This window comes from Ictalurus punctatus, chromosome 15 (genome assembly GCF_001660625.3).
Source record: "Ictalurus punctatus breed USDA103 chromosome 15, Coco_2.0, whole genome shotgun sequence".
NCBI lineage: Eukaryota > Metazoa > Chordata > Actinopteri > Siluriformes > Ictaluridae > Ictalurus > Ictalurus punctatus.
The window spans coordinates 26782516-26795226 of NC_030430.2; positions in this window are offsets into that span (position 1 = coordinate 26782516).

Sequence of the window (12711 nt, forward strand, 5' to 3'; positions counted from 1 at the left end):
AGCGTTTAGCACAGACATGAGAAGGTGCGACGTTGCGAGGCGAGCTGTACCGTAACGACGAGCGTTATTCTCTAATATAAAGCACAAACACAAAGCCCTCGGGACTCGTTTATTTGTCATCTGATATTTTTGTTAGAGAGATTGTTACTATTTTATTTTTCTGGAAAATAGAAGAAAAAAAACCTGCTCTACTTGTATGTGATCAAAACTGTTTTTAGAGACTTTTTAGGATGTTTTGTACTTTAATGTTGTGATCGAGGACCAAAAGCAAAAAGCAAAAACAAATCTATGCCATTCAGTGTGTAGACCACAAAGGACAGGGTAAAGAAACCCTATTAAATATACAGAAAATACAAAGACAAAAACAGGGTTTTCAGCGTCAGCGTCCGTGTGTTGATCGGTTTCGTCACCGCAGTCCTGTTTACGCTCACGTGCTTCTGAGACGAGGAGAACATCTCAGGATTTACTGATGAAGGATTTATTGAAAAAAAATCATGAGAAATTTACAAAATGTTCAGTAGACAATTCAGCACTTTATATTCCTGTAAAATATCAGAAACGAATTCAGGAAAAACATCTAAAAACAAACAAACCTGGATTTAATCACACCTCAATTCTGGCCAATCAGAATGCATCTCTGACATCCAGGTATTCTTCTCAGCCAATCATGTGCTTTTTCTGCACACTGGATAATTAATATTCATCATCTTACTCTGGCATGTTGTACGATTTATAATTCAATCTGCACGCTCGATGCTGTAACACCGTTACAATACAGAGACAAACAGCTGATTGAAAAATGGTCCAAAATGATTTGGAATCAAAGTTCATGAGTTTATTCCTGGTTAAATTGTCCAAGTCCACGTTTATCATCACTTTTTGTTTATGTGTAAATATATCAAAGAAAAATTAGTCCATTTTCTGAATTTCAAGCTGTTAAAATATCTAAACGGATATGTTTCCATGATGTCATCATCGCTGTTCTGATTGGCTAGGATTCGTTTATGAGTAAATCTAGACTTTTACATACCTGAAATTAACTTTAAAATGAATAACAAAGCGAAAACAATGACAATTTGACAACCACCTGACAGAAAAGCTGCCAAATTTACCGGAATTTCCTACTACTTATATTTCAACAATGAGTAAATGAATTCATGTCAGTTTAAAAACACTGAATGAATGAATGTGTCGATGAACCGTTTATTAATGAACTGTTTTTCAGTAAATTCTCAACAATCTTAACTGCCGAAAAAAATAAATCATCATAAATGGAGGTGAATCTGATAGAAAGATGTCATTTATGTGCCAAACTGTTAGACCATATCTGTGAAACACACACACACATACACACACACACACACACACACACACACGAGTATTAGCACTTCTGTGAAGGTTTACAATGAGAAATGTTGGTGGAATTTTCTGGAAAAGCACAAATATTCAAAAATTTCCGAGTTTTAGATTGAGAACTTGTGTTTTGTTAAAGTTTTTGTGGAGAGGGCGCACGGGGGCTTAGTGGTCAGCACGTTCGCCTCACGCCAGGGTCGGGGGTTCGATTCCCACCGTGGCCCTGTGTGTGTGGAGTCTGCATGTTCTCCCCGTGCTGCGGGGGTTTCCTCCGGGTACTCCGGTTTCCTCCCCCAGTCCAAACACATGCATGGTAGTCTGATTGGCGTGTCTAAAGTGTCCGTAGTGTATGAATGGGTGTGTGTGTGTGCCCTGTGATGGACTGGCCCCCTGTCCAGGGTGTATCCCGCCTCGTGCCCCATGCTCCCTGGGATAGACTCCAGGTTCCCCGTGACCCTGAAAAGGATAAAGCGGTATAGAAGATGGATGGATGGATGTTTGTGGAGAAAGCGTGAAGGTTTAATTTCCCTGTGCAGAGAGGGCGGAGTTTATTATAATTTGATCTGTTCTGTTACATGTCAGAACTGGGCGGAGTTACGCAGAGTTGGGCGGGGTTGGGCGGGGTTAGGATGATGATGAGGAGGTTAGTTTGTGTTTTACGGCAGCTACGTGTGAAACGTGAGTTTAAATCAGAAGCTGTTTGCTCTTCAGACAGAAGCACCTACGAAATGTGAAACGGCTACGTCCTGTGAGATTTGTATAAAACTTCCTGCTTCCTCTCTCTCTCTCTCTCTCTCTCTCTCTCTCTCTCTGGAGCTTTATTGTAAAACGGTGTCGTGTTAAACATGTACCTGTGAACGTCTGTACTACTCTGGAAGTTTCTGTCTAAATGTTGGAACATTCGAAAAATAAAATTGCTGGTTTTTTTCTGCAATAATATTTTGATCTTTGAAGCTGAAGTACATATCTTATGACAGATGAGTGACAATGATTATATTAAAAAAATATATTATTTAAAAAATGATTATGGAAGATAGAATTTATGTCTAGTAATAAAATAATATTGTTTTGTATATTTTTAACTGTTACACTGTATTTAAATGGTGTCGTATGATAAAGCACGATTGTCATGTTATAAATAAAATGTACAAATAAAGAGTATTGAAAATAATATTTATAATCACGACGTGTTTGATTTAGAGCTCGAAACACTTAGAGTAACATAAAGTTTATTTATATGTTTTCTTACCCTGCTATTTTTTCATTGGCTGAGCCATATTAGGGTGTGTCCTGAACAATATGGCAGCAGAAAAGGGGGAGGAGTCTGTTTTTGGAGGGAAAAGAACAATGGATAGTTTTTAGGTGGTTGGAAAAGAACGGGCAGGGGGAACGAGGAAGAAAATATATACCAGACTACTTTTAAGTAAGTCATTTAATTATTATCTAATCCGTTTTGCTATAAATCAGCGAGTCACTGACGGTACAGCGGATTTACATCCAGAGGGAAGATTCTGGCCTCAGCTTGGAGATGATCTGATTAAGAGCGGTGAGATGAACCCTTTTTGTTCCCTCTTTCCCTTCTTCAGTTTGCCTGAGAACTCATTATGAGAAGACTGAAATTCAGAAATGTTTTTTAGAAGTTGTTTTTATTGGAGGAAATACATGTTGGAATGTTTTTTAGGACTACAATCTTTCAGGGACTTTGATTGACACTAAAGTAGTTTGTTTGTTGTTCTTATCTTTATGTCCTGAATGTCTAAACAGTTTTGTTAAAGATTATTATTATTATTATTATTATTATTATTATTATTATTATTATTATTATGAAAATGATATAAATAGATCCTGCCCTTTAGTTTCTAAGGGCTGCTTTATTATAAATATATGAGCTGTTATATACTGACAGTTTTATAATATTAATCAAATTTGCGGTCTATTTTCAATTAATAAGGATCATAGATACAAGTATAGCCAGTGATTCAGCAGCGATTCAGGGGTCCAAGCACTGTGTGGTAAACTGCCAGTATGTTAATATCAAACCCTTTTCATTTGATTCCATGACAGTACCACGGTCTGTGTGATTTCATTTAGTCGTGGAGATGATTTCACTTCCTGTACCTTGTACCTGATAAACATGTGACAGACATATGACTGTTTCTTGTGAACAGCGCAGCCTGCATGGAAAAGCTCTTCTGAACATGTAAATTTGCTGCATTGTGCAGACGGCCTTATCCAGAGCGTCTTACAGAAGTGCTCTGAAGTGTCTCAGTAAATATATTCCGATACTGCTTCACTGGGACAAGGAGTAAGAGTACTATCAGTCTAAACCCTGTTGGGGAGGTTCGTATAGTAGGAGAAAACACACAAGAATTATTATTATTTTTTAAATAACAAAGTGCTAAGTGAAGTACATCATGAAGCCATGTGTCTCTGTGTGTAAACGATGTTTTAATCAGAGGAAAGATGAACATTTATTGCACAACAGGCTGTTAACACGTGGTTTTCAGCCACGCCCAGACGCCGTGCGTCTCTGAGGGTGAGTGAGTGTGTGGAGCAGGTGGGTTTTACACAGAAAACTATATTTATTGTACAGTGAGCTGTTTGCGTGACCCACCCAGACACACGGCTTCTCCTTTTGATGATTGGAGGATCTCTCAAAGGGGCGGAATCTCGTAACCAGCGGCCAATCTCTGAAACAGTAACTTCTCACGGCACAAAATGGCTGACACTGCTAACGTTGACCTGATTTTAGAAAAGTCTTTGGTGCTCGTAGTTATGAGGAGAGACTTCAAAATTAAAAAAAGGTCTCTTTACCAGTCTCGGTGCAGAAACATTGATTGGCTGGCTAGCAGTTGTGTGTGTGTGTGTGTGTGTGTGTGTGTGTGTGTGTGTGTGTGTGTGTGTGTGTGTGTGTGTGTGTGTGTGTGTGTGTGTGTGTGTGTGTGTGTGTGTGTGTGTGTGTGTGTGTGTGTGTGTGTGCGTGTGTGTGTGTGTGTGTGTGTGTGTGTGTGTGTGGGGCGTCCTGTGAAAGAGCTGTTGCTATAGAATCGATAAAGTACTATAATGAGAGCATTAATATAAACCTGTGCTACTTTCAGAGCCGCCATTAGGGATGTCAATTTACACAAATTCCCACGATCGATCGTCACTTAAATGATTAATTAATGGATGAATCGTTAACTTTAATACCGCAGGACGCGTCTACTGCAGTGGCGTAAATCCACTACAGCGCGTTCAAATCCCACTCACAACTCCAGCTTCCTCGCCCACAGGAAATGGAATAACAGTGGACTAGCAGGACTGTAAAAAGAATTGACGTGATTATGATCATTTGATAAAAAATATAGTGACTATAATACACACCGCGTCACTAACGCCGTCTCGGATGTGAGCTAATCGCGTGTTTTGTTATTATGAGTGTGTTATTTTCTTCCCAAAGGTGCGCAGGATATTGTGAGTATTACAGAGAATAAGAAAAAGCCTTCTTTTTACTCGTGAATGTCTGTAAGGTGTTACAGCTTTTGGTTCTTATTTCGGCGGTCCTGCGTGGACTTGAGACTCGCACACCTCACATGGATACTTCATTATTTATATATTATATGTTCAGAAGCTAAACGTTCCCGTTAGATTACGTGCTAATCCAATTCAGAGTCCGTTCTTCACGCCATCCCTGCCTGCTGTTATAGAAAATGAATTCGACACCTTCTGACCAATCACGATCCAGAATTAATTCAGTGCTAATTTACTGAAATAAACCGTTATTGAGTAAGTCTCAGTGAGGCGTTGAGAAGGAGTCGGTGTTCATTATAAATGAATGTGTACCTGTGAGTAAACAATGAAAGCGTGTACATGAAGGTAGCGTGAGTCTGGAAACGCAGAGAGCTCAAAATAGATTTCTGATACACACACACACATCAAAATTTGTGCTTCAGACACACCGTGCTGTTGCCGCTGGTAACCAGGGGGAGAGAAACATAACAACAGCCTGAATAACATTACATGAACACCAGCTCCGTCCAAGACCCTGATCAGCATCCGTGTATATGGTTTATTCCGTTATTTTCATTTCAAAATTAATCTGATGATGATGAGGAGAAGGAGGAGGAGGAGGAGGATGATGATGATGATGATGATGGTGATGATGATGGTGATGATGATGATGGTGATGATGATGATGATGCTGATGATGATGAGGAGGAGGAGAAGGAGGAGGGTGATGATGATGTGATGGTGATGATGAGAAGGAGGAGGAGCGAGGGTGATGGTGATGATGGTGATGTGATGTGATGATGATGAGGAGGAGCGAGGGTGATGATGATGGTGATGTGATGGTGATGATGAGGAGGAGGATGATGATGTGGTGATGTGATCAGGATGATGTGGTGATGGTGATGAGGAGGAGAAGGAGGAGGGTGATGGTGATGTGATGGTGATGAGGAGGAGAAGGAGGAGGAGGGTGATGGTGATGGTGATGAGGAGGAGAAGGAGGAGAAGGAGGAGGGTGATGGTGATGTGATGGTGATGAGGAGGAGAAGGAGGAGGAGGGTGATGGTGATGAGGAGGAGAAGGAGGAGGAGGGTGATGGTGATGGTGATGAGGAGGAGAAGGAGGAGGGTGATGGTGATGTGATGGTGATTGTGATGAGGAGGAGAAGGAGGAGAAGGAGGAGGGTGATGGTGATGTGATGGTGATGATGAGGAGGAGGATGATGATGTGGTGATGTGATCAGGATGATGTGGTGATGATGAGGAGGAGGAGAAGGAGGAGGGTGATGGTGATGAGGAGGAGAAGGAGGAGGAGGGTGATGGTGATGGTGATGAGGAGGAGGAGGAGGAGGAGGGTGATGGTGATGAGGAGGAGAAGGAGGAGGAGGGTGATGGTGATGGTGATGGTGATGAGGAGGAGAAGGAGGACGGTGATGGTGATGTGATGGTGATTGTGATGAGGAGGAGAAGGAGGAGAAGGAGGAGGGTGATGGTGATGTGATGGTGATGATGAGGAGGAGGATGATGATGTGGTGATGTGATCAGGATGATGTGGTGATGATGAGGAGGAGGAGAAGGAGGAGGGTGATGGTGATGAGGAGGAGAAGGAGGAGGAGGGTGATGGTGATGGTGATGAGGAGGAGGAGGGTGATGGTGATGTGATGGTGATTGTGATGAGGAGGAGAAGGAGGAGGGTGATGGTGATGGTGATGAGGAGGAGGAGAAGGAGGAGGGTGATGGTGATGAGGAGGAGGAGGATGATGCTGATGATGATGATGTGGTGATGGTGATGAGGAGGAGAAGGAGGAGGGTGATGGTGATGTGATGGTGATGAGGAGGAGAAGGAGGAGGAGGGTGATGGTGATGGTGATGAGGAGGAGAAGGAGGAGGGTGATGGTGATGTGATGGTGATTGTGATGAGGAGGAGAAGGAGGAGGAGGGTGATGGTGATGGTGATGAGGAGGAGGAGAAGGAGGAGGGTGATGGTGATGAGGAGGAGGAGGATGATGCTGATGATGATGATGTGGTGATGGTGATGAGGAGGAGAAGGAGGAGGGTGATGGTGATGTGATGGTGATGAGGAGGAGAAGGAGGAGGAGGGTGATGGTGATGGTGATGAGGAGGAGAAGGAGGAGGGTGATGGTGATGTGATGGTGATTGTGATGAGGAGGAGAAGGAGGAGGAGGGTGATGGTGATGGTGATGAGGAGGAGGAGAAGGAGGAGGGTGATGGTGATGAGGAGGAGGAGGATGATGCTGATGATGATGATGTGGTGATGTGATGATTTGATGAGGATGATGTGATGAGGAGGAGGAGGAGAAGGAGGAGGGTGAGGATGATGTGATGGTGATGATGAGGAGGAGGAGGAGGAGGGTGATGGTGATGAGGAGGAGGAGGGTGATGGTGATGTGATGGTGATTGTGATGAGGAGGAGAAGGAGGAGGGTGATGGTGATGAGGAGGAGGAGGAGGAGAAGGAGGAGGGTGATGGTGATGTGATGGTGATGAGGAGGAGAAGGAGGAGGAGGGTGATGGTGATGGTGATGAGGAGGAGAAGGAGGAGGGTGATGGTGATGTGATGGTGATTGTGATGAGGAGGAGAAGGAGGAGGAGGGTGATGGTGATGGTGATGAGGAGGAGAAGGAGGAGGAGGGTGATGGTGATGGTGATGAGGAGGAGAAGGAGGAGGGTGATGGTGATGTGATGGTGATTGTGATGAGGAGGAGAAGGAGGAGGAGGGTGATGGTGATGGTGATGAGGAGGAGGAGAAGGAGGAGGGTGATGGTGATGAGGAGGAGGAGGAGGATGCTGATGATGATGATGTGGTGATGGTGATGAGGAGGAGAAGGAGGAGGGTGATGGTGATGTGATGGTGATGAGGAGGAGAAGGAGGAGGAGGGTGATGGTGATGAGGAGGAGGAGGGTGATGGTGATGTGATGGTGATTGTGATGAGGAGGAGAAGGAGGAGGGTGATGGTGATGGTGATGAGGAGGAGGAGAAGGAGGAGGGTGATGGTGATGAGGAGGAGGAGGATGATGCTGATGATGATGATGTGGTGATGTGATGATTTGATGAGGATGATGTGATGAGGATGAGGAGGAGGAGAAGGAGGAGGGTGAGGATGATGTGATGGTGATGATGAGGAGGAGGAGGATGCTGATGATAGGTGTGTTATTTATTTATTTATTTATTTATTTATTTTTATTTATTACCCAATTGACCAAGAGTCTGGTTTTAACACTGAATACTGCAGTGAAGCCTGAGGAGAGACACAAGAACAAAGAGAAAATAATACACACACACACACACACACACACACACACACACACACACACACACACACATTGTTGTCTAGGTATTCTTGTGAGGAGCGTCTCTTGATGTATTATTAATACGGATAATTGAATCTAAATCTAAGCCTTTAATTTTTACATTTTTAAAAATTTTTCAACCTTTCACACACACATTATTTATAAATGTATCAAGATTCTTTGTTGTTGTTGTTTTTAATACTAAAGAAATCACATGATATATAAATATTGTCTAAATGTCAGGTCCCTGTGTTGGAATATCATGAGTAAAGAAAGGATCAAATATAATATCTGACATAAAGAATTAATAAAATCTTTCACAGCCTTCGTTAATGCAATTATTAACATTCAGGTCTAAAATTAATTAATACTGAAAACTAAATTATGGAAATTATTATATAAAGTTTTATTCAATTTATATTATTTCTGAATAAAATAAAGCAATATGTCTGACATGTAAAAAAAAAAAAAGATAAATATTTGTACTTCATGTCTTAAAGGCTTTTATTTTGTGCAGGACATCCTCGAGCCACGCTGCACTGAGAGTTCATTTACACACGAGGATAATGATTTCTCTTCAATTACATTAACTGTGATTTAGAGGTGATTATGTTTTCCTAAAATATGAAAAAGTGCTGTATATTGAGTGTAAGTGTGGACGCTGTGCATGAAAGGGTTCAATAAAATCTGCAGTTTGTGGAGAAAAGCAAAGAAATATCCTCAAAGTCAAACCTGTCACATGTTTTCATCTCTTTAAAATATACTTTTACTATATTTCTTTTAAATATATTTTCTTTATATAAAGTTATACAGACCTTAAGACAGTCTATTAAAAAATAAAAAAAACACCAGTGCCCCATTATAAACGCTTGAAGAGTGTATCATGTTTGAAATGTATGACTTTAATGTTAAACCTCTCTGTTCCATGGTAAAGTCTAAAGCTCGACTCGTCCTGCTTCTCCCACACACAGCTCCGCTGTGCTCGTTACTCATCCCATCATAATTACCTGCTCATCCAGCCACGATAACGAGCTAATGAGCCGTTCATGTGAAATACGGCACATTTTAATAGACAGATTTTGTATTAATTCGGTGTTATTAGGATTGTCATGTTAATTCAGACAGCTGGTTAAATAAATCCACACGTTCAGAGTTTCTGTGGAAAATGGGACTATCTCCTTAATTAACTTCATTTCATCCATTCATGAAAATAACTTCATTACCTCATCAGTAATGCCAAAAAGTAATAAAGGTACGTGAGTGTTTCTGTGAGGAAAGTTCCTGGGCTCAGAGTCGGCGCGGGTCGGTAGATGTTTGTTGAGTAGAAGTGTCTGAGACGGAGTTTTCACTTTACTGGAGTTTAACACAAACACACAGCTTTAAACCTGACGATACTCAGGACACAACACTTCCACGCTCGCTGTTCAGCAGCACAGGCAGTAGAACATCACGTGATCCGGAACATCTTCTCTTTCCACCTTTGATTATTTTTACCTTTAACTTCAGTATAAACATCTTCCTCCATGACTTCTATCCAGTTCTGACTCTTACTCACGCACATCACTCAATCCACAGATTCTACATCGAGGTGATGAAATTGTAATGTGTGTGGAGTGTGTAGTGTGTGTGTGTGTGTGTGTGTGTGTGTGTAGTGTGTGTGCAGGATGTAGATTATTAATAAAATAACGTGTGTGTGTGTAGTGTGTGTGTGTGTGTAGTGTGTGTGTAGTGTGTGTGCAGGATGTAGATTATTAATAAAATAACGTGAGTGTGTGTGTTAATGCGGTGCGCTCGGCTGTAGAGAGAGGGTGAGGTTATTTGTCATTTGTTCATGTTACTGATGTCATAAGTCATGAAAGAAATTCTTATGGAAATTGTTGCCAATATTTTCATTAAAAACAGAGACGGTGTGTGTGAGACACCGGGGGGGGTGTGTGTGTGTGTGTGTGGGGGGGGGGGTGTTCAGGATTTTGTAATTAGAGCACCAAGTATCTCTTTAAATAAAGATCATGGCGAGTCAGGATAAGCCTGCATCCTCAGGAGGAGTGTGTGTGTGTGTGTGTGTGTGTGTGTGTGTGTGTGTGTGTGTGTGTGTGTGTGTGTGTGTGAGAGAGAGAAACAGCTTTGAACTTGCGTCTTTTTACGACATGGCACACACACCACACAGTATCCTGTTCACAGCCTGCATGAAGACGTGCACACGCACTGAGTAAATACAGCTGAAATGAATTCTGAAGGTCAGGGGGTGAAGATTCATTTATAGAGGAGTTTACACTTCTTTACGGTTTCTCAGTGACCTGACAAACTGCATTCCTTTAGTCTTGAAGAGAGAGAGAGAATAGAGAGAATATATAAAGAGAGAGAGAGAGAGAGAGAAGAGAGAGAGGGAATAGAGAGCGAGGGAATAGAGCGAGGGAATAGAGAGAGGGAATAGAGAGAGGGATGGTGAGGGAAGGAGTGTTTATAACTGCTATAATGTAAGTGACAACAGGAACTCACTCACTTCACAACATGAAATGTAACTATAAACGGAGAGAATGATGTCCTTTAGTAAATAAATAATTGTAGTTGTTGGTAAGTTGTTGTGTAAGAGGAATAAAACACAGTGACGTGCTGTTAGAGGGAAATATAATAATAATAATAATAATAAAACATAATTCATTCCTTTAGCACACGCGTTTGTTTACTCGGGTAATATTATACTGTATATAACTATAAATTGATACAAATATCAATATTTCATCAATAAAAAATGATCAATCATAAATTCTACCATTGGCCCACAACCTGGTTTCCTCTGCCAGGAGGTTAAAATAAACATCCAGACGAAGCACTGAAATGGCTGAAGAACACTAACACTGACCCTTCAGATCAGATTCTGCATACGGATATGTTCGTTTATCTCCTTACTTTTACATGCTCATTAGTGTTCAGATCATGTGTGAGATTTACTCTGACTGAGAGAAAGAGAGGGAGAGAAAGAGAGGGGGAGAGAGAGTGTATAAGAGACAGAGAGAGAGAGAGAGAAAGTTAGAGAGAGAGTAAGAGACAGAGAGAGAGAGAGAGAGACGGAGAGAGAGAAAGTTGGAGAGAGAGAGAGAGAGAGAGTGTTTATGTTCGTTTGCAGCTCGTCCTCCATGACCTTCAGTTTGCCTGAACTTCTCATCGCGTGTCAGAGCTCATCACGTCTCTGTGTTACGCCAACGGCTTACTGAGGAGGAGTCACAGCCGATTTACTGCTCACTCAGAGCACATTGTACACTCCATCATGATCCTCACCATCATCATCATCCTCACCATCATCCTCATCCTCATCATCATTAACCTCACCATCATCATCATCATCCTCACCATCCTCATCCTCACCATCACCATCATCCTCATCCTCACCACCATCATCATCATCATCATCACCATCATCCTCACCATCACCATCATCACCACCACCATCATCACCATCCTCATCATCACCATCACCACCATCCTCATCATCACCATCATCACCACCACCATCACCACCATCCTCATCATCATCCTCACCATCATCATCATCACCACCGTCATCCTCATCCTCACCATCATCCTCACCATCATCCTCATCCTCACCACCATCATCATCATCCTCACCACCATCATCCTCATCCTCACCACCATCATCCTCATCCTCACCACCATCATCCTCACCATCATCATCATCCATCACCATCCTCACCGCCATCATCACCATCCTCACCGTCATCACCACCATCATCCTCACCATCATCACCATCATCCTCACCATCATCACCATCATCCTCACCATCATCATCATCATCCTCACCATCATCATCATCCTCACCATCATCATCATCATCCTCACCATCATCATCCTCACCATCATCATCCTCACCATCATCATCCTCACCATCATCATCCTCACCATCATCCTCATCCTCACCATCATCCTCATCCTCACCATCCTCATCCTCACCATCATCATCCTCACCATCATCATCCTCATCATCATCATCCTCACCACCATCATCCTCATCCTCACCATCATCCTCACCATCATCCTCACCATCATCCTCACCATCATCCTCACCACCATCATCCTCATCCTCACCATCATCCTCATCCTCACCATCATCCTCATCCTCACCATCATCCTCACCACCATCCTCATCCTCACCATCATCCTCACCACCATCATCCTCACCACCATCATCCTCATCCTCACCATCATCCTCACCACCATCATCATCCTCACCATCCTCATCCTCACCATCATCCTCATCCTCACCATCATCCTCAGCCTCACCATCATCATCCTCACCATCATCATCCTCACCATCATCATCATCCTCACCATCATCATCATCCTCACCATCATCACCATCATCACCATCATCATCATCCTCACCATCACCACCATCACCACCACCATCATCATCCTCACCATCATCACCACCATCATCCTCACCACCATCACCATCATCCTCACCATCATCCTCACCATCATCCTCACCATCATCCTCACCATCATCCTCACCATCATCCTCACCCTCACCACCATCATCCTC